General features: G+C 45.0%; 1 protein-coding gene across 15 annotated transcripts in view; it reads left to right on the top strand.

The window, feature by feature from the left end:
* Positions 1-22,083, top strand: part of ADGRL3 (adhesion G protein-coupled receptor L3) — an 875,465-nt gene that overhangs the window by 58,877 nt on the left and 794,505 nt on the right. The gene's annotated exons all lie outside the window — the stretch shown is intronic.

The following is a 22,083-nucleotide window of genomic DNA, read 5'->3' as shown; positions in this document are numbered from 1 at the left end:
CTGGGTGCGTAAGCACCAAAAATGCCCTGTAGACCAAGAAATAACCACTTAAATGGCTGGGAAACAGTAGGCTGCCACCTCGTGTCCTCTACCTACTGCTCAGGGGAAGGCAGGCTTTGCCCATTTATTTCTTTGTTGGTAAGGTGCTTCCAGAGGTTTATCAGCAGGAACCAACAATCAGTCAGTTCACAGCAATGCAGAATGAGGTTGTTCGTGTGTAGTAATGAAAGCCTTATCCATGTGCCTGTAGGCTTAGGTGTAAACTGCTAGTGCTGTGGTTCTCAGGCTCAGTGTTAAAACCCCAAATGGAGTCTCAACCCCAGGAGCTGAGGCCCCATGCAAATGCAGTTGCAGAAGTGGGGCTTGAAGCCAGAATTGGGGTTGCTGGCAGAACACCTTGGTAATTGTTGCTTGAGTTAGTATCCTTTTCTTTACTGGGGAGTGGGGAGAGCCTGAATTTTAAACCATTTGAAAGGCATCCATGTGTCAGGTGTCCTATGAACGCTTCAGTGGTAATGAATAATAAAACCCTGATCTCTTCTCACAAAAAGCTTGTTTTAAATATGAGGAGTAAATGTTTTGTATTCAGTGGCTGGGCAGCAGCAAATCTGTTTCAGAGATAAGGGCACCAGAAAGAGCATGTGGTGTGCCACTGGTCATCTAATAAAAGTCGTCAGGAAATGTAATGGGAGTACTACCTTGGGATACTGTGCTGCTTCCAGCTGCAGACATGCGAACAATGGCCATTCAGTGCCTAAAATAAAGGAGGTCAGGAAATGGGTGTGCTAGTGAATGGTAAGTAGCTGAATACCAAGGTGTTGCTTGGACTGAAGTGGCACATGTTAAATTATGAATGGACAGCATAGCTATTGTGCTCACAAGCAGGCTGGTGTTTCTTTATTTATAACCAATTAGAGCACATTTGGTCCAGGTTAATTGCTTGGCTTTCATTGTACAACAACAACCCCATAAATGGTAGGTAAAAGGCTACAGAATTTTTTGGGGGAGGGAAAAAAAACAAATGATGAGAGGCAGGGAGTGAGGACCTGCATGAGTGTGCATAACAGCATGGAGTCAAACAGAAGACAGCAAACGGTGAAAGTTAGCTCTCTATAAACAGTTGTAGCTAGTTGCTAACTTTGCCTTTATTCTATCTAATGACAAGTACCTCTCTGTGGATAATAGACAGTTGCAAGTTCTAGTTTTATTCACTTAAGCTGGTGGCCTTTTAAAGGACTGCTTGAGACAAAGCCAGTAATTTTAGTTTAGTAAATGTTGGAGGCACTGCAATGGAATTGCCAGAAAACCCACCATTTAGGTTGTTTTAAATAACTTTTTATTTGTTTTCTTAAGCAGGGATCTGGTTCTCATTTGCCTCGCACCTGTGGAAAGGGAGCAGAGGGTGTTATCCAGAGCAGATTGGCAAGGTTGCCCTTATGCTGTGCAGGATATGGGGTTATGCTGCCTTGTGCACTTCTGTCACATCATTTCAGGGTAGTGCAGAGTGAGGGGGAGTTAGAAGCTTTTGTAGAATTGGACTTTAACTTCTCTGTGACTCCATCTGTACATCTGAGGTACTATCCTGTCTGCATTTGAGAAGGGAGGTAGGAAGATGAATCCATTAAACGCTGTGAGGGTTCTGAAAATTAGGCTGGAGACAATACAACTACCCAGAGTAGATGGAGCATAATTTAGTTGTGTTGTGCCTTTGTTTTGATTTTAGTTTTAATCCATTCATCTGGTATAACTTAAAAAAAGCCTACCCCACTCGTATATGAAACTTCCTGTTGTTTTTGTGAACAAATAGCTGTTTTAAAACTGTGTATAGAATAAATCATGAGGCCTTGTGATCCCTGGACTTGTGCAAAATCCAGCCAGAGGGTATGTTGCACCATGTATTGATCAGACTTGTATGTTTTTATGCAGGGTTCCAGGGCCTAAGTGATATGATGCTGCTGAACATCTAATGCCCCAACTGATCTCCTCCCTTGCAACCAGCTCCCTAAGCATGCCAGAGAGTAGAATGGAGGGGAGCTGGCACAAAGATGGCAGAGGCTGGCTGGAGAACCATATGTGATGTTATGTCCACAAAAAAATAAGTGGGTGGCCCTGCCCTAGTGATGTTCCTGTATGTTGCTGCTTGTCATACAGATGAGCTCTAGGCTTGAGGCTGTTCCTACAGTGCTTATCACATTCCCTTCTCCTTCTGGCACATACATTTTCATGCAGAGGCAATGGCATGCTGCACTGCAATAACCAGATTCTCTTGGTTATTGCATCAGTTTTTCCCTGATCAACCCATCCCACTCCCTTTTTCTAGAGGAGGGGTCCAGTCAGCTCCCCTGGTATGTTTGGTAAATGTATAATTAGGCAGTTAAATATAGTTTGTTGAAAGCAGCAGTTGTGCAATAATGCTTTCAAAGGTAAATGGTATAATCTATCACTGGAGACTCTACTTTTCATGAATCATTCACCGGAGACTGTGCAAATTTCATACATCCACATAGATCCCTCATATTTGCAGGTAAAACTCTATTGCTAAATTTATTGCACACATACTGTTAAACTATTATTCTTAAAAAATGCAAACACCAGTTTCTTTCTATTTTCTATAAGTAATGTAAGTTCAGAGGGTCTGATTCACAATCTGCTGAACCTAATAGGAAAATTTTCCTCACCTTCCATAGCTTTGAATTGGTCCCAAAAGGCACATTACTATGAGACTGCATATTTGTGGCTAATGACAACTGGCCAGATTTGACTGATAAAAGCATTGTCTCCAGATGGACTCCTTCTGGAGTTAGACTGGGGAGAGGTGCCATGAGAAACCCTGCCCACTTATGCCTGGTTTATGTGCAAGCACTCTTGGGGTTGAAGAACCTGAGCATGGTAATGGCATGCTCAGGGATTTGCAGGCATGTGCTTAAGCCATTTTCTCTACTTAAACTGTAGGCTTTGGTGTTCTTGGGCTCCCTCCAGAAGCTGTATTCATGTAGCATGGGGACTGGCTCTTATCTTGTGCTTTACATGCTCACTTATGTGAGTGGCCACATACAATGATGTTGCCATTCCAAAGTGGTAGCACCTTATCCACGATTTGTACTGATGCTTCAACTAGGCATGGTACCAAGACAACTGAGAATTGGGCTCCATTTGATCTAAGTTTTCATGAAAGTGGTAAAATGCTGTATATTGGGGAATATATGGGGGTTGATGTATTCAAGATTTATACAAAATTCAACACAAATGCTCATACAAAACTCTAGGAGCCCATGTAGTAGCAATAACAATAAAACAGGAGCTTCCCTCTTTTTCCATTGATAGTCAACATAGCAGTTTTATGAAAGGCAATACTTGCCCTTAGAGAGAGTAAGATCATAAGAAAGTCAAGTTGAAAGGGACCAGATGAGGTCATTTAGTCCAGCCCCCTGCCCAAGGCAGGATCATTGCTTCCTATTGTCAAGTGTCTGTCTAACCTGCTCTTGAAAATTTCCAAGGATGGAGATTCCACACTTTCTCTAATGTGCAGTGGCATTGTTTACTTAAAATATTTCCATGTATGGTTGTGCCGTAACTACATCTTTTACTTGCATTATTATTTTTGATGGCGTATATGCATTGAACAAGTCTCAGAGAGCCCAATCCAGATCAGAGCCCCAGTGCTCAAGGCTCTGCACAGATGCATGTTAAAAAAAAAATCCTCAAAGAAACAGTACATAATCTCTTTTAACCTATAGCTTTGTTCTTAATCCTGAGTAGCTCTGGGATAGAGTTTGAAAGGATGAGGGCATAAGTTGCAAAGCAAAGATGTCATCTTGTACTTCTTACCCAGGTGGAAGTCCCAATGTTACTAATTTTCCCATTTTTTTTCTAGAATTTGTCATGTTTTGTTACTCTCCTAATGGCCTAGCCTTCCTAGGATTACAAGGGAACCTCCACTATCTTTGAAGCAATTTTCTAGCTCTCACACCTGTGGAAAAGAGCTTGCAAGTGAGAACTGTATGGACCACATGGTTGCCTCTACAGCAATACTTCTTGGCAGGCTAACTTAGCTCATGCTGAACTTCAGACTGCGGCACGTAGGTGATGGGCAAGCTAGCTTGGGTACATCTACGTGACACAGTATACCCCGAGACACCAAAACACAGCTGGAAATAACCCTAAAGTTTTAACTTTGAAAAGTCTGATGTTTTTTGTTGTTGTTTTGTTTTGTTTTGCTTTGTTTTGTTTGGGGCGGGGTTGGAATCTGACATGTGATCTTTCAAGAGTTTTGCTTAGCAGCATTAATCACCCAGTAAGCCCAGGGCTGTTTTGCATGTGCAAAGAATGCACTCCAGGCAGCCATGTGATTTTTGGATGGCACAACAAGTTTATGGTGTTGTCTTTTACCCTCTTTATTTTTTTCCCTATGACCAAACACAACAACAGAAGGGATATTATTGTAGTGGCTGTTTCACTCTTCCAGACATTTTGTCTGGAATTATATTTTGCTTCTCGAGCGAAATGCAGCTTTGCATGTAAAGCTATGGGTTGTGAACTGTTTAGGGGATATGATGATAAATTGCTAAATGTGTTGGAGGCAGTTAGCTTTTGAACAAGGAAGTAGGCTGTCACCAAGGTCAGTCAGCTTCCAATAAATGGAAGATACTGACAAAGAATAAAAATGTGGGAAGCTAATTCCAGCTAGAGACAAAAGGCAGGTTCAGGTGGATCTGGATGTTCTGTTACATGCAGATGGGCCATGTGTAGAGCGCTGCAGGTTGCCTGGCAGGATTTTTCTGTGACTTGGGTTATATCTGTGCTCCAGTCTATTAGTGCAAGGGAAATGCCTACAGACATCACCCAAATTAGCTCTAATTTAAATATGAAGTCACAGTGGCCTGGACTTGAGGGTAGGCTAACATGACTCTGTACCCAGGATCTTCAGTGGGTCTGTAAATCCCTGGATAAAGCTTGCGCTGGTGCACCTTTACAGGCATTATTGCCCTGGCTGGCCAGGTTAGAGTGATCCTGAGTATTCCTGCCTCCATCTTGCAGTGTGGTCATACCTTTGGATAGTTGGGCCATGCTCTTGTTGCTTTCTTCAGGTGCAGATGAGTACATTTTCTCAGTCCTTATTAATATTCTTTTCTCTAAATCCGTGGATTAAGTGTGGGGTGATGGCTGACATTTCAGGTCTATCATCATATAAGATTTTTTTAATCAGAAGCTAGTGCTCAACTTTAAATAAACACAGTTGAGTCAACCTAACTGGCTTCAATAACTATTAATAAAGTATTGTGGTTCTCATTCTTTTCAGTATAATTAATTGCACAGTATATAAGTGACCTTTTGCTGGTATCTTTCCACAGTGTATTAATTCATAATTGGGAGTTCTTATATAAATTGGTATGCAGAATATGGTAAATGGTACCTATGATCTGAAATGATAAACATGTTCACAACTAACAGGAATCTTTTATATTTTGCTGGTCAGACTTTGTATGAAATTCTCACCTCATGGAAGTCAGTAGAAGCCTTACCATTCAATGTAGCCAACATTTCACCTTCTGTAATTATGTAGTTATTCTAGTCTTAGGCAGAATAGAGCTTCAGAAGAAGGCTGATACTATGTCAGTACACTAATTAAATTGCTTATAGCTATCTGCCTTACCCCATTTGCTAAAACTAATTTGTAATCGACCTTTTAACAGGCCACAAAATGCACAGACCAACCCAGAAATGTATTTAGCTTCCCTTGTATAATATTTTTCAACACAATGACAAAAGAAATGTCCCACAGACTTAATTACAAAAATGTAATGCAAACAAACATGCAAAATGGTGTATAAATAATATTCTTATAAAGGCAGTGCTCTAAATTCCCCACCTATTAATAGTCTGTTTAGAAGGGATGGGTGCAGGAAGGAATGAAGATTATATATGCACCACCTGCATAACCTATGGGTTAGACATTATATAGCACTATATCATATTCATCCTACTGCTGACTGCAGAATTTCTCTGGTCTTAATTATATACCAGGAAGTCTTCAGAGCATCAAGTGGTAAATAGTTTGCTAAACTGAGAAACTTGGCAATGGTATAAACTGTGATCAGGAAAGGTAATTATTAAAACTTAGGTAATAGTGAGTTTTTGCCTTGCTCACTTTCTGAGAAGTACTTCAATCTTTTGTCTGATTCCCAAGATACCCTTTTTGAATGTGAAAATATCTTTGGATCATCCAAGTAAAGAACAGACACAAAATTCTCTTTTAAATCACTAAGTTCACCTAGATAAACTGCTCACATCCAGGGTAAGTAAATATTCAATTGCCCAGTTTTGAGCCATTGTGTGGAGCATAAATGTACTGGTGTGAGCGTGGGCCTCTTCTCATCTTTACATAAAGGATTGGGTTTTGTATTCAGATAGATGCGGTGCAGGATCAGATGCAGTCCATCAGAAAAACAAGATTACAGAACCTGATAGAAACACCCGGTTGCTTGGGCATTTGGGTGCAATTTGTCGAAACAACATTGCAAACAAGAATGTAGATGCTCTTAGTGCCAAACACAATGTTGCTGTAGCTTTCTACAACATTTGTCCCTCTCTGACAGCAAGACAACACTCCTTAATTGGAGCCCTTCACCTCTTATTGGCTCTTTTCTTGTGTAGTGACTTACTTTCAATTCTCAAGTTGGTGTGTTTGGCCAGTGGGACTGTGATGAGTGTACAGTTCCCTTGGCCAGTACAGTCTGCTGAGTACCTTCCTGGAAAGCCTGACACTGCCTACCCAATGTGCCTTTGTTTTAGCCTGTACAGGGAAAAGAACTGAAGGATTTATGCTGTGAAGATCAAACCACCTTGCTAGAGCTGATGAGCAAAATGCCTGCTACTACGATGTAGAGCAGTGGTTGTCAACCAGCGGCCAGTGCTGGCCCCAGTTCGCAGCTGCTGCCTGCCCCACCCTGCCCTGCACACAGATCTAGGGACACATGCCCCCTGGCCTCCTGGGGGCAGAGGCAGGATACAGGGTGGAGTGCAGGATAGAGCTGCGGGTCTTCCTGGGGGCAAGGGGTGGCAGCTCTTGGCATCGTGCACACCGGGAGGGCATGAAGGGGATGTGCCCTGGATCTGCAAAGGGAAGGGTTGGGTGCTGCTGGGGCTGCACTGGGCTCTCCCTGGTGGGGGCTGGGCCGGGTTGTGCTCAGGGCGGGTGACAGCAGTGCTGGAAGGAGACTATGGCGGGGCTGTAGCCACTCCAGAATTTGCTGTAGCACCACCATAGGCCCCTCCTAGCACCACTGCTGCCCACCCCAAGTGCAGCGCAGCGCAGCCCCCACCGGGAACAGCCTTGTGCTGGCTCCAGCCCACCCTCCCTTGTGCAGATCCAGGGGCACGCACTCCTGTGCCCTCCCAGGGGTATGCTTAGCTGTGGGCACCACCCCACGCAGCTCAGTCCTGCGCCCCACCCTGGTGCAGGGTAACCCCTGCTCTAGCCCCACTTCCTCCCCTACAACTGGGCCAGCCCACCCTTGTCCTGCAGGCCAATTAGGTGGCGTACACTCCCATACCCTCCTGGGGTGCATGCACTGGTGGGAACTGCCACTGCCTCCACAGACAAGTTGCTTGTGGCTCCAGCCCATGCTCTGCCCAGGCTGTGTAGCCCCAGGCGTAGCCCTACTCCTTCCCTCACTGCTGGGGCCTTGATTTGCGCTGCCCTGCCTTAAAAACAAGGAAAAAATATAAAGGGGTATCTGAGTTGGAACTTTGAGAGAGAAGTGGTATGTACACTTGTTTAAAACAAGTTCAAAACCCTTAATGTAGAGAAAGTCGGACTGGAAATTTATGTAAAGAACTGAGCTTTAACCAGCTCATGTTTTGGATGTCAGAGTTGTGCTGCTTGTCCTATGTCCTTTTTTTTCCCTTGTCTCATATGATATAAAATAATAATCTCCAACTCTGAATGAAATAAAAGCCACAATAATGAAACTATGCTTTCTTTCTTAGATCAAGCTTGGGATCAAGTGTACCTTACACTTAGCTTTAGGCCTTCAGACCTGTTTTACCGAGAAGTGCAATACTGGCAGCAATACTCTGTTTTTTTCAACAGAAAATATTCATGGGAACTTTAAGAGCAGCATCACCTTGGCTTAACTCCCATGAAGAATTGGAGCTGGAACGGTACATATTGTAATGCTGTGCCATGGTATCTATTGACTATGAGGTTGATCAAATCTCAGCATGAAATAGCAATCAGTGCTTGGCCCAAAGGCAGGGATGATGCCATCTGAGCCATCCTGCTATCTGTGTTGAACTGAACTTGCGGGTACTTTCAGTTGATGTTCAGCATTCAGTAAAATCTAGTGCTTTAAAACAACAAGCTTTGTGTCCTGTGCATTAGGTTTGTACTACACTCATTTAAACCTGAGTTATATTCTGTGCCCTACGCTGCTTCATCATTTGGTGATTCAGCGTGGAACTTATTTAGTGTAAACTAACTATTTGATTACAAACAGTGAATCATGGTTGGTGATTGTGTGCTCATACCTAGTACAGCAGATCCATTTTATAGCCCCAGTAACTTACATCTGTGTTCATCTTTGCCCAAATTCTGGGGCTTGCCCTTGGGTCCTAGCTATTAGGGTTGCAAGTTCAGCCTCAGCTTCTGGCATGTGTGTAATTTTATATAATTTTTTTTTTTTTTTTTTAAATCTGGGTGGGACTGAAAAATTCTGATGTAATACTTTTCTGTTGCAGATTATTTTGGTTGTGCAAAAATAGCAACTAATAGCTACAACCCGAAATTGTCACCTATTATGAACAGTGCATTTTTAAATTGGGGTATTTTCCTTTCTTTTCTTTTCTATTTTTTTGGATATATTAACCCTGTAGCATGATGATGTACTATTTGTTCTGGGCAGGTGATATTCATTTCTTATAATTGGCTCCACTTTTTTTCCTAACAAGTTCTGCTTTGATTTGCAGTGTGATCTGCATTTAATCTGATATTTTTAAAAAACACTGTCTTTAAATACAAAATTAAATATAATTATAAGAGATCTGTGTTGCTCCCGCTTTCTCACTTTGGCTCTCCAGGGCTCTTCAGTCTTTTATATTTTTCATTTTATTCAGCAGTAATGGCTTTTTCAGAATATACCAACTGTTTGAATCTCTCCGTGTCTAGAATCTTGGCTAGATTCCTCTTTCCTATAAGCAGTGCATGTGCCACCGACCACCTTTCTCAGCCCGGAGTCTTAAGCCAGAGTGATTTGTAATAAGTTTTAAGATTATTTCAGTGTTAATAAGAAAAACCTTCATTTATTTGCATTGCCTCTGACAGATCATGTGGATACTGCAGTTGTTATAACATCTTGTGCACTTCAGATACTAGTTGTCCTTTGATAATTTTGCATAATTGTGTTTTGCCTAATTATTAGGTTCCTAATTCATTCAGGTTACATTATGCTTTATTTGGCTTTATTTGACATGCTATAGGCTCTTCAGAAGGAATTTCAAGCAGTCTTGGTTTTTATAGGCTTGTTTGGGCCCGTGCACACTGCTTGTGGCAATAGCTCCCTCTCGCACCAATTAAATAGGAGGTGGACAGCTTCACTGTTGAAAACTTTGGGGCTCAGGAGGTTAATGCAAAAAAATGTGTTAGCATTTCACTGAGAAGCTAAGCTGCCTAGGTCCCATGATTTTGAGTCCTATAGTATCAGGGGTTGGGATTAAGTGGGCACATCTATACAAGACACTTAATGTGCAAAAGGCTAATTCTACTGCGCATTAGCGCAACAGGCAAAATCTGTGGTAATGTGCTTTGTGCAGTAGATTTAGTCTAATGCGCATTAACATCACTATAAAAAAGCATTCATCTGTGCTAATGTACAGTAGCACCTATTACAGTGCATTGAGTTAGTACCTGTCATTACTGATACTCAATTTAATGCACTGTAATTACAGTACATTAATGAGCATGTAGACACACCCAGTGAGAAATTTAATTTCTACTTGCATACCAACCAACTACACAATGTAGTTTCTAACCTAAATGCTGCTTAAAAAGCTTTGAAAATTTTATATTAAATGCTCAAACCAGAAAGCATAAATGACCCTATATTTCCCTCTTTTTTTCTGTTTTTTTTTAAAGCCTCTTGTGTTTTTTTTAAATTGGTTATTTGTTTTTTGGAAGGCCAGATTAGTGATTTAATGATGCTTAGACTTACCAAAGTAGCAGAAAGGTGGTCAGAGGATTCCCATCTGCTCTCTTCAGTCAAAAATCTGTGTTAGAAAAAGACTTAAGTACTTTTCCTTGTTTTCCAACCACGTAAGGCAGCAGCCACCCTGCATGCTAAAGAGCAGTCTAGGGCATGCCTCCATTGTCTTTGAGAAGCCAACGGAATGAAGCTGCAGGAGGAGATGTGTGAGGAAAGCTATCAAGGCCCTTCTTCCCAGTCTTTGTTCTTGGGGAAGAACTCTGCCATTAACTATCTGGAGTGCTCTCCCTCCTCAAACCTCTGCAAAATCTCAGTTCTCCGTATGAAACCAAAGGATGGCAGATGTCCATTGTATGGCTGCAACTTTTAGCTCTGGATGATTTCATAGACATTAAGGGCTGGAAAGGACCTCACGAGATCGAGTCCAGCCCCCCTGCCATAGGCAGGAAGTCTCCTGGGGTCAAATGATCCCAGGAAGATAAGCATGCAAATGTTTTTTGAATGTGTCCAGAGTAGGTGCTTGCACCACCTCTGGGGGGAGTCTGTCCATGACCTAGACACTCAGACTGTAAAGATTTTTTTCCTTATGTTCAGTCTAAACCAGCCTTCCAGGAGTTTGTGGCCGTTGGATCTTGTTATCCCTTGGAGAGCTCTGGCAAACAACTGTTCTTCCAGGTTCTGGTGCCACCTCCCTTATACACTTATAGGGTGCCACCAAGTCACCCCTGAGCCTTCTCTTCCCCAGGCTGAAGAATCCCATGTCCCTCAGTCTCTCCTCATAAGGCTTGCTCTCTTGGCCTTTGATCATGCGGGTGGCTCTCCGTTGGACTTTCTCAAGCTTATTCACGCCCCTTCTGGAGTGGGGGGGGGGGCCTGAAACTGGATGCAGTACTTCAGCTGCAGCCTCACTAAGGCTGAGTAAAGTGGGAGGATGATGTCCCTGGTTTTCCTTGAGATGCGTCAATTGATCCATACCAGGGTTTGGTTTGCTTTGCCAGCTACAGTGTCACATTAGTGGCTCACATTCATTTTGTGGTCAGTCAAGACCCCCTAAGTCTCTTGGTCATGGTGCTACTGAGCGTAGCCCTGCTGAACCTATAAGTACGATGCTGGGTTTTCCTCCCAAGGTGGAGTACCCTGCACTTCTCTACATTGAATGCCAGCAGGTTTTGGTTCACCTATGATTCATTTAAATGGGATTTAATTTTGTTTTCAAGGTGGGGGTAGACTGGGAGGAAGGAACGGTTGGCTGTACCTTGTAGGGGATGGTAAAGGAAGCAGGGGGGGAAAAGACTACCTAGAAAAAGGTGTGTTTTGATTGTTTTGAGTTTCTGGAAGTTACAAGACATGGCAAAAGTAAAAATTTGGAAGTATGAAAAGTGAGGGGCTTATATGAAAAGCAAGAGAGAAATAGAAAAAAAATAAAAAAATAAAAATGTTGTTGCACTAGAGAAAATAGGGAGCTAGTTCTTAAAAGGAAATAGAGGTTTGAATTAAAAATGGAAATAGGCAAAAAAGAAAAAGAAAAAATGGTGTGGGGAAGTTACAAAACTTTATAGGGGTTTGCACCTCTGCTTGTGGCACTTTTATGGCGCTCATACCAGAGACTATTTAAGCATCCCCTGCCATCTTGGGGACCTCCCATGCTGTCCAGCAAAGAGTTTGGGTCAAGGTGGCCAAGGGCCTCAAGGCGCACTACACCAAGGTCCCCACCCCACTGGAGCTTTGCAACAGGTACGAACCTCTTGGAGCTGCAGTAGAGCCTGCTAAGCAGCCAGCTGTGGTAGACAGCAAAGGCTCAACTATAGCTACCGCCCCCGCTCTCCCTAAGAAAACACAAAGTGTTTGTCATGGGAAGACTCCATGTTGAGGGGAACTGAGGAGGCGATCTGCTGCCCTGATCCCTTAGCCTGGGAAGTCTGCTGCTTCCTGGGAGCCCATATCCGAGACACTGTGGTGAAGATCCCTGAACTCCTCCAGCCCACTGACCACTACCCTATGCTCCTTATCCATGTGGGCAGAAATGACATGACTCGGAGCAATCCCAGCCAGGTCCTGAAGCGCTACAAGGATTTGGGAGTGGGGCTAGAGGGTTTGGGGATGCAGGTGGTGTTTTTTTCGATCCTCCCAGTCTTGGGCTATGGGCTGAGAAAGGAGAGGAGGATTGAGATAATAAACCCAAGACTGCAATGCTGGTATCATCAGGAAGGCTTTGGCTTTCATGACCACAGTCTGCCCTTTGGCGAGAGAGGCAGTGAGCTGCTGGGAAGGGATGGCCTCTACCTCTCTCTGCTGGGGTGGAGGCTCTTTGCAGCCAGACTGGCTGACCTGCTCCACCAGACTTTCAATTAAGCCTGCTGGGGAATGGGGGGACTACCGCTACTGCTGGCCCACTGAGGAACCCTTGCAAAGCCAGCAGGTCAAGGCACTTATGGGAGCCCACCCCTGCCCCAGCCCTGGAACAAGCTGTGGGCAAGGCAAGGGCCCCTAAAGGGACACTTGCCTGCCGGTACATGAATGCCAGGACCTTCGGGAATAAACAGGAGGAGCTTGTCTTCCTGCTTAACACAAATAATTAAGACGCCATAGGGATAATCGAGATGTGGTGGGACTCCACCCATGACTGGACCACAGGTATAGACAGCTATACCCCGTACAGGAGAGATTGAGTGGACAAAAGGGGTGGGGGTGTAGCTGTCTATGTCAAGGAAAGCTAAGTGTCCCTGCAAGCTGACATTGGCACCCAGGGTGGATGACCTTAGACCCTCTGGGTTAAAATCCATGGGGAACATGGCACAGGGGACACAATGGTGGGAGTCTATTACAGACCTCCTACCCAGGATCAAGAGCTTAACCAGGAGTTCACCAGGGAATTGACTGAAGCTGTGTGCTTCTGGTCCATGGTTCTCATGGGAGACTTCAACTATCCTGATATCTCATGGGAAGAGCACTCAGCTAAATCAGAGCAATTGCAAAGCTTTCTCTCATGTGCGGATGAGCTCTACTGATGCAAGAAGTCAACGGGCTGAGAAGTAAAGCACTGCTTGACCTGATACTGGCTATGGGGAGTGACCAAATCAACAACCTGATGATTGAAAGGAAGCTGGATGACAATGACCATGAGCTGATCACTTTCCCCACCAGCTGTAAAGCTGGCAAGTCAGTCAGCAATACAGAAGTCCTCGACTTCAGGAAAGTTGACTTTGACAAGCTCAGGAGGCTTGTAGGTGAGGCCCTAAGGGACCACGACTCAAAGGTGAGGGGAGTTGAGGCTGAGTGGTTGCTCCTCAAGGGAGTGATCCTGGATGCAGAAGCTAAGTCTATTCCATCTCAGAGGAAAGGCAGCAAAAGAGCACAGCAGCCGCCTTGGCTCTGCAGGGAACTAGTGGACCTCCTTCGTCTAAAAAGAAAGACCTCCTTCATCTAAAAAGAAAGACCTACAAAGGATGGAGGACAGGATCCACCTCCAAGGAGGAATATTTTGCACTATTCCAGACCTGCAGGGAGCAAACCAGGAAAGCCAAGGCTGCGACGGAACTCCAACTAGCTACAAGTATCAAGAACAATAAAAAGTCCTTTTTTAGATATGTGGGGAGCTGGAGGAAAAGCAAGGGCAACATCCAACCCCCTGCTAAACCAGACGGGAGAACAGACATCCAATGCCCAGGAAAAAGCCAACTTGCTAAATGGGTACTTTGCATCAGTTTTTCACCAGTCCCAAGGGGTGCCCCTGTCCATTAAAGGACAGGAACACATGGGTGAGGATGATTCCTTACCCTCCATCAATGCTGACCTTGTGAAGGAACACCTTGAGAGGCTGGACACTTTCAAGTCTGCTGGCGCTGACAGCTTACACCCAAGGGTACTCAAGGAGCTGGCAAGCATCATAGCTCAGCTACTGGCACGGATCTTCAAGAACTCTTGGTGCTCTAGTGAAGTGCCCGAAGACTGGAAAAAGGCCAATGTGATGCCTGTGTTCAAGAAAGGGAGGAAAGTGGATTTAGCAAACTATGTGCTCATGATCCTGATCTCTGTTCTGGGGAAGGTCTCAGAAAAGATTATCAAAGAGTCCATTCTTGACAAACTGGCCAATGGCAGCATCCTGAAAAATAGCCAGCATGGGTTTGTTTGGTACATCTTGCTTGACCAATCTTTTTTTCTTTTACGACCAGGTGACCTATCAACTGGACAAAGGAGAGGAGATTATTGTATATCCTGACTTTAAAAAGCCTTTGATTTGGTATCCCATGATCACCTCTTGGCAAAACTGGCCAACTGTGACCTTGGCTTCACCGCAATCTGCTGGCTGGGGAATTGGCTCCATGGTAGAACCCAGAGGGTGGTGGTTAACAGAAGTCAATTGTTATGGTGCCCTGTGACCAGTGGGTTCTCTCAAGGCTCTCTGTCCTTGGGCCAGCAGTATTCAACATCTTTATTAATGATGTGGACATTGGTATCAGAAGCAGACTAGCCAAGTTCGCCGATGCTGCCAAACTCTGGGGTAAAGCATCAACACCTGAGGATAGGAGGGTGATCCAGGCTGACCTTGACAGGCTCAGGAAATGGGCGAATGAGAACCTGATGGTGTTTAACACTGAAAAATGCAACGTTCTCCACCTTGGGAAGAAAAACCCACAGAATGCTTATAGGCTCAGCAGTGCTATGCCTGGCTAGCACTACGGGCGTAACAGACTTGGGAATCATGATTGACCACAAGATGAACATGAGCCTTCAATATGAAATTGAAGGGGAAATGCCTTGTTGGACCTGGTCCTGGCCACAGGCGATGACCGGGTAAGGGGACTGGAGGTGCTCAACCATCTGGATGGTAGCAATAATCGCCTACTGGAATTCACCATCCAGTGCAGGGTGTCAGAGGCCTGCAGCAAGGCAGCAGCCCTGGACTTCAGGAGTATGGATTTCAATGTGGTAAGAAGACTAGTCAGGGAGGCACTGAGGTCCTGGAGGGGAGGGGAATTGGGAGTCCAAAAGGAGTGGTTGTTCCTTAAGGACACGATCCTACAAGCCCCAAAGGTCACAATCCCCATGCAGATCAAAGGAGGCAAGAGTGTTCAAAAGCCCCCATGGCTCACCAAAAGCATCCGGGAATGTCTCAAAGCCAAAAAGGAGGCGTACACCCAGTGGAAGGGAGGGGCCATCACCAATTATATCTCCATTGCTCGAGATTGTAGGAGGGCTGTTAGGAAGCCTAAGGCAGAGATGGAACTGGGACTAGCAACCTGGATCAAGGATGAGAAGAAGTTCTTCTTTGAATACGTACATAAAAAGAAGGTACCAAGTAACATGGGGCCTCTGCAGGAAATGCTTTTTAATCTGGTAGCAGCACCAGGCGACAAAGCTAATCTCTTTAACAGTTTCTTTTCTTCCATTTTTCTGAGCAGGGACAGGGATAGGGACATCTCCCCGCACTGGGAATCCGGACGGACCCAGAGGAGGCACAGCCAGGCCTAGGGTCAGTGAGGACCTAGTCAGGGAACTTCTAGAGGGACTAGACATGTTCAAATCAGCAGGTCCCGACTATCTCCACCCCAGAGTGCTGAGGGAATTGGCAGAGGTCATTGCGGGACCCTGGCACAGCTTTACAAGCATTCATGGTGCACTGGTGAGGTGCCAGAAAACTGGAAAAGGGCCAATGTGGTCCCCATTTTCAAAAAAGGGAGGAAAGAGGACCCAGGAAACTATATGCCTGTTAGTCTTACCTAGGTCCTGGGGAAGATCTTTGAGAAAATTATCCAGAAGGACATCTGCAAGGGACCAGCAGGGGAGATTATGCTTAGAGGCAATCAACATGGGTTCATTAGAGGCAGGTCCTGTCATATCAACCTAGTTGCCTTCTATGACCAGGTCACAAAAGCCTTGGATGCAGGTGCTGCGGTGGACATAGTCTTTCTGGACTTTAGGAAAGCCTTCGACACTGTCTCTCACCTCATCCTCATTAAAAAAATTAGGCAGTTGTGGTGTTGATGCCTACACAGTCAAATGGGTCACAAATTGGCTGGAGGGCCTCATTCAGAGAGCGGTGGTGGATGAGTCATTTTCGACCTAGAGGGACGTGGGCAGTGGGGTTCCCCAGGGCTTGGTCCTCGGGCCCCCACTGTTCAATATTTTCATTGGTGACTTGGACGAGGGGGTGAAAAGCACCTTGTTCAAGTTAGCAGATGACATTAAGATGTGGGGAGAAGTGGGCACACTAGAAGAGAGGGACAGGCTACAACTAGATTTGGACAGGTTACAGAGGTGGACAGATGGGAATAGGATGGGTTTCAATATGGACAAGTACAAGGTATTGCACTTGGGGAGGAAAAACCAACAGCATACCTACAGGCTGGAGAACTCCCTTCTTGTCAGCACGGAGGCAGAAAAGGATCTTGAAGCCAGTATTGATTCCAAGATGAATATGGGCCGCCAATGACGCAGTCAGGAAGGTTAACTGCAGCTTGTCATGCATTCATAGATGCATCACGAGCAGATCCAAGGAGGTGATCCTCCCCCTCTGTGCAACACTGGTCAGGCCACAGTTGGACTACTGTGTCCAGTTCTGGGTGTCACACTTCAGGAGGGATGTGGATAGCATCAAGGGGATCCAGAGGAGGGCCACTAACATGATCGGGGGGCAACAGGTAGACCCAATGATTATAAGCTATGGGACTGAACCTGTTCAGCCTCCACAAAAGAAGACCTGAGAGGGGATCTAGTGGTTACCTACAAACTTGTCAAGGGGGACTAGCAGGCAATGGGAGAGTCCCTGTTCCCCCGAACACCACCGGGAGTTACAAAGAATAACAGCTGTAAGCTGACTGAGAGTAGGTTCAGGCTGGACATTAGAAGGCACTACTTCACAGTCAAAGTGGCTAGGAGCTGGAACCAACTTCCACGGGAGGTGGTGCTTGCCCCTTCCCTGGGGGTCTTCAAAAGGTGGCTAGACAATCACGTAGCCAGGGTCATTTGATCCCAGCATCCTTTCCTGCCCATGGCAGGGGGTCGGACTTGATGACCTACTCAGGTCCCTTCCGACCCTACCAACTGTGAAACTATGATGCTGCAACTAGTAAAGTGAGAAAAATGCTGGCTTGTATTCATAGATGCTTCTCAAGCAAATCCCAGGATGTCATTGTCCCATAGTACTCAGCCTTGCTGAGGCCGCAGCTGGAGTACTGTGTCCAGTTTTGGGCTCTGAAGTTCAAAACGATGCGGAGAAGCTTGAGAGAGTCCAGAGGAGAGCCACACGCATGATCAGAGGTCAGGAAAATAGACCTTATGATGAGAGGCTGAGAGCCATGGGGCTCTTCAACCTGGAAAACCGCAGGCTCAGGGGTGATCTGGTGGCCGCCTAGAAGTTTATCGGAGTGCTCACCAGGATCTGGGGGAACATCTATTCACCAGAGCACCCCAGGGGACGACAAAGTCAAACAGTAACAAACTCCTTCAGGACCGTCTCAGGCTAGACATAAGAAAGAGCTTCTTTATAGTCTGAGCCCCCAAGGTCTGGAATAGACTGTCACCAGAGGTGGTTCAAACACCTACTTTAATTACCTTTAAGAGAAATTTGGATGTTTATCTTGCTGGGATTCTATGACCCCTGCTGACTTCCTGCCCCTGGGGCAAGGGGCTGGATTCTATGATCTTCCAACCCTAACGTCCATACAATTTATGAAATCTTATGAATGCATTTATCCTCTTGATACCCCATTGATTATCCTAATTTTTCACTCCGAGAGCTGGGACCAGCTAGCTTGCCCAGGGTGAGCTGGGAAGTTGGGTTGTGCAAAGGATAGAGATGTCATGGTACATGAGCCAGATGGCTCAGGTGAAGACAGGCCCAAAACCAAAGGCTTCTAGAATAAGAAGTCATAGTTGACCCAATTAATGGCTTTTTCTTGATTCAGGATGATGAGGCTGATTGTTCAGGTCAAAGAGTTCTGTGGCTGCCAGCAAGTCATGTAGCATGAGAAAAAGAGAGAGAGAGAGATCAAAGGACCAGATGAATTTAACCTTTTATTAGAAAACATGATAGATTTAAACAGGCAATAAATTGTTAGGCTACAGAGTACAGCAGGTGAAGTCAGCTATTTTACCATGTTCTGGGAGGCCCAGGAAAGGTACATGTCAGTCAGCTGTGGATCCTTCGGCCTGTTGGTTTTGATACCTTCCAGAACTGCTCTAAACTTCCCTTTTTTCGTATGCACATTTACCTCAGCTAGCCATGGCATTCATTTACATCTTACCATACTCACTTAACAGAGAGAAGATATTTAAATGAGATTATAGCTTACTATGTGTCATTCCATTTTTCTTATAAAAAGACAAAAAATTATATTATTACAAGGGCTTCCAAAACACAGTTATCAGCAGTTGGCTTAGATTGCCAGTGGCCTCAACTGTTTTTTTTTTTCACCCCTTTCAGGTTGCTGGAAGTTTGCTTTTATGGAAAGTCTTATTGGGTATAGCCGAAACTGTGGCTTCAGACTCCTAAAACACTGCATGCTCTTGCTATCATCACTTTGTTCTTCTTCCTTAGTCCGTCTGAAATTCTGTTGCTGTATCATGCCTTCTAATGAAACTGCATGCTCTTTGGGACAGGGAATTGTTTCTTATGGCAGCTCTGATCCTGCACAGTTTATGCATGTACTATATCTTCTCTGTGTGTAATCCCACTCAAGGCAATAGACCAATTTGCAAACCTGTACAGCATTAATCAGTGTGGCTAGATACAGACATTCAAAAAAACAGAGGCAGAATCAATCTAAGTTACGTGTTTTTCTGTAAGTGGTGTAGTTTAGATTGGTACAGAACACACATTCACCCTTTGGGGTGGGGGCAAATATTAGACCAGATGCTGCCATTTTTAAACCAGTCTAGGTGTGCTGAACTTCTGTTCTGTTATGGACAAGGATGGTTTCTGATCACATATACTAGTAAAAGCATAATGGCTGTACCTGGCCTGTAAGACTGATTGCAGCCTACCTTGGTGTCGTGCTTAGCTAAGTGGGGCTGTTGAGTAACTGCGGAAGTAATAATTGCTCATGCACTAGCCAGCTTTTTTAGTGGTACTACATGGTTTTTGCAGAGTATTTTTCCAAGACAGTCCTACATGGGATCTATAAGCCCCTCTGTGTGCATTTGGGAGCATTTGCCCTTTCCCTAATTTTGTATGCAGTATTAAAATGGCTTTTCTGGTTGCTGTGCTGTCTTCTAGGATGGAGGATAAGCCATCCAGAAGTCCCCACCTAGAATCTTTGTCAAAGTGTCTTTATGAGCAGCAGTGGAGTCAGCTCTAAAAACCAATTCTTCCTTTCATTAGAATCAAAGCCTTACTCTCCTCATTTTATCTTTGCCCATGTCATCCCAAAGAGGGCCAGCTGCATGCCTTTGATGTCAAACAGGCAATTAAATATTACCGGAGTAGGATTGAAAGTTTCAGGAAATTAGATGTCTTATTCGTACTGTGTGGAAATCATAAACTGGGATCTAAAGCAACTATTTCCAGGTGAGGGAAGCCTACTGTTGATGGAACCCTGCAAGTTTTAACAAGTATTCTCAGGGAAGCAGCGTCAGGCAAGACCCTTTGTGGCCTCTTGGGCAGATAGAAATCACATTTTAGATTTGTGCAGAATGACTTTCTGGTGTTGCAAGGGGCTGTGACTGCTGCTGCTGCCCATTCCCTCATCCTACACACCTTATTTAATAACTTTGCTATGGTGATTTTTTTTTCTTTTTTAATTTCTCTCCCATATGCTGGTTATTTCCACGATTATTTAGTATTATTTGAATTGTGGTAGGAATGAGGAGCCACAGATATGGGTCTTGACCCTTTTGTGAAAGGTGCTTGTACAGATGTCGCAAAAGACAATCACTTCCCCTCTGAACATTTTGCATTCTAACAGCATGTGTCTGGCTTGATGTGTACTGGCACCTAAGACCATGTCAGCATTTCTGATATCATAAATTGGCATTCTCAGTATTATGTGTAACCCTAGGTGCAACACTACATGTGCCCTCACCTGAACAGTGGGATGCTGGGGTACCTGGGAGCCAGTAGCCCTGCCCAGCCCCCCTGGGAAGCTGCTGCAGTGCCCCCGCGTGGAGAGCCTCCCCTTACAACCAAGCACTCTCACAGACAATTCTCAAACTATTTACAAGATTTAAATATTTACAACATAACAAATAACCATTAAATAAGCGCATTGATATACCAACTAATAAACTCTCAAGAACTTATTCACACAGTCTCTCACTTCCACACGGTGTACTGGGGGATCCCGTGTGCACTGCCCCTGGTGGGGTGTCTCAGGAAGTGGGACTGTCTGTGTCCCTGCTCATGGTCTGTGGACGCTCCTTGGTGCTGGTGTCCATCTCCATGCTTCTGGGGTCTCTGGGCACCAGGCGGCAGCTCCTTCTCTGCAGTCCCTGCAAGACAGCCTTCCCCTGCTTTTGACCCCCTTCTCCGGCTCAGCTGGGAGCAATGTCTGAGCTGCCGGCTATAGCAACTCTCCTGTCCCTCACAGCTCGGCAAATGCAGCCCCTCCCTGGGCTTTCCATGCCCCTGGAGCCCCTCACCCTTCAGGGAAAACAGGGCAGACTCTGGCAGTCCCCCCTCTCTCCCCCCTGCAGCTGTTCTGTGCTCACCCAGCCGGTCACTGGGCTGCAGGCGGGTCTTTCCAGGTTTGGAGTCTCCACACAAGCAGCCCCTCTCTGATCCTGCCCAGAGAAACTGGATACTGTATCACTCCTGTGGCAGCCTTTTCTGTTGCTTCTCAGGGCACTCCTAGGGGCTCTCCAAGGGACCACTGTGTTGAGGGTCTGTCTCCAGCCTGTCTGTCTGTCTGTCTGTCTCTGTCTCTGTCTCTTGTTCTCCCCCAGGACAACTGCTCCTCCTTTTATCCAAGCCTCTCAGCCAATCCCAGCCCAGGCCCTTCCCAGGCTTTTGCTAATGGCTCTATTTCAAAACTTTGCTGGGGTTACATCACCCCTCCCACTTCCAACAGGGCTGCCTCCAAAACAGCTTCACTTATTCTCAGAGCCTATAGTGTCCCCGCTGGGACAAACTCTGTCTCTCTGCCAAGCAGCCCTTCCTATTGTTTCAGGTGGGTCCATTTTTTAAATGCTGATACATATGGTATCCAACAAAGATAAATGTATGGGGCCTTTTTTTCTGTCTACTATATTTGTGAGATGCAGGTTCCCCCCCATGTTTTTAACGTGAAGTTGTCAGTGAATTGAGGCTACATGACACGGAAGACTTGTCAGCAAATAAAGCCTCTTTTCTGTCATCTGCTGGGTAGGTCTTGTTCCTGGAGTGTCCCTTGAATATCAACGCTACTCTGTGTGCGTGTTGTTTTACAAGGAAGGAAAATTTATCCAGATTACGTATCAACCTTGTTATATGTGGTCGGTCTTGCAGTTTGTATCTTTTTAAAAGAGCAAAGTTACTCCAAGTAACAGGATTAGTAGTAGTCAGAGTCCCTTGTAAAGTAATTTTGCAATCATTTTGCTGACTGAGATGGCTGTGCGTTATTTCTGTTCCTGCTGTCCCCTAAGACCTTCATGAAATGAGATCTTCTACCTCATGGGCCTGTCAAACTGACTGCATTTTAAAGTTAATATGAAGACATCAGTGAATATAATGTTCCTGGTGTTCAGTCCAGGCCTAATGGCTTTGACAGACTATTCAGTTGATTTTGCTGTAGGTTTGCTTTGTAATCTGTCCTAAGGAAATGACTATAAATTGATCAGATTTTTCTCTTTGGGGAAGGAAGACTTTAGTTACGGTTACCTGTCTGCTCTTTTCACTTACCTGATGACAAGCAAGTTTTTGTGCTTCAGGCTTCATGCAGTGTCTTTGGATTTAAATATGGGGCAACTG

This window comes from Crocodylus siamensis, chromosome 2 (assembly GCF_052110815.1).
Source record: "Crocodylus siamensis isolate JL-2025a chromosome 2, ASM5211081v1, whole genome shotgun sequence".
NCBI lineage: Eukaryota > Metazoa > Chordata > Crocodylia > Crocodylidae > Crocodylus > Crocodylus siamensis.
The sequence above is the reverse complement of the archived record's forward strand: the minus strand, read 5'-3'. Positions and strand labels throughout refer to the sequence as shown.